Genomic DNA, 1,426 nt, shown 5'->3' with positions numbered 1-1,426 from the left:
GTAACGGAGATGGGGTGAGGGAGAAGGGGAAGAGATAAGGGAAAAGAGGGCAGGGGTATTTGTTGCAAGGAGACAAAGGACTGCCTCTGGATAGAGAGGAGACAGACATGGTCTCTAGGAGAATGGCGTTTTATAAAGGCTAAAATGGGAAACCCATGTTAGGATAAGGTATTTAATTTTAATTTGGTGTGTTAATTGGGTGACCCAAAGGGGGCTTCTGGTAGCTGCACTTCAATGCTTTGATAGCTTGACCTTGATGCTCAGCCTCAGGAGCTGGAAATAGACCTTGGGGGCTAGCATTAGGAAAGAACTCTGTTTTTAGCAAGGCAGAGAGAATGGGGGAGAAGGGCAAGGCCTGCCAGAACCATGCTCAACATCTCAGGCTGGCTGGAGTCACTTCAGAGAGATAGACATTAAGTGGTAGGTTGGGGGGGGGACTTTAGAGGGGATGAAAGAGGGGAGGAGGGGAACAAAGGGAAAACTAATCAGAATGGAAGATGTATGAAAAGCGTTATGAAAACCCACTCCTTTGTAAACTAATTTAAAAATATAATTAGCAAGGCAGTGGTGGCGCACGCCTTTAATCCCAGCACTCAGGGAGGCAGAGGCAGATGGATCTCTGTGAGTTCAAGGTTAGCCTGGTCTACAGAGTGAGTTCCAGGACAGCCAGAGATACACAGAGAAACCAGGCTTCTAAAAGGGGTGAACAGAGTCTTGGGAAGAGAATCAGTAGCTGGGATAGGCATGTGCAGCAGGACAGAGCAGATTTGGAGAATAAGTCAGAAAGCAGTATTTCCAGGATTTCTCTTATACCACAATTTACACAACAGCAAGTTCCCATTTCAATGAACCCTGGCTCACTGGAAAGCAAGCCTTTGAAAACAAGCCTTTGTATCACACCAAGACTAAAGCAGCCCTCCTTCGGCCACTCTGTAGGAACTGAACAACACGGTGAAAGCCTCTCCTTTCAAGCATGCTGTAAGCGAAAGCTCCTTGGAGCCCACCCCCAATAAAACGCAGTAGGAGAGAGAGAGAGAGAGAGAGAGAGAGAGAGAGAGAGAGAGAGAGTAGTTAGTTCCAGGAAACTGCAGGAAGAGACAGGTATAGCTGTCTGGAGGTAAGCCGATAAACAAAACACTCACCCCCACCTTATCCTGCACTCGGATTCTAAAGAAAAGATATGTAAGGAGAGCTGAATTTATCCCTTTACTGACTGTCTCATCTAGCATGAGCTTCATGTTGTCCAGAGGACTTTTCAAACAACACTGTCCCCCAAGATTCTGACATGCTTGCTGAAGGGAGATGCTGCCCCATCCTGAAATCAGGATGAGGATGAGAACCATGGCTTTTCTTTTTCTTTCTTTCTTTCTTTCTTTCTTTCTTTCTTTCTTTCTTTCTTTCTTTCTTTCTTTTTTTTTTCAAGACA

The sequence above is a fragment of the Microtus ochrogaster genome, chromosome 8 (assembly GCF_000317375.1).
Source record: "Microtus ochrogaster isolate Prairie Vole_2 chromosome 8, MicOch1.0, whole genome shotgun sequence".
In the NCBI taxonomy this organism is placed as follows: Eukaryota; Metazoa; Chordata; class Mammalia; order Rodentia; family Cricetidae; genus Microtus; species Microtus ochrogaster.
The sequence above is the reverse complement of the archived record's forward strand: the minus strand, read 5'-3'. Positions refer to the sequence as shown.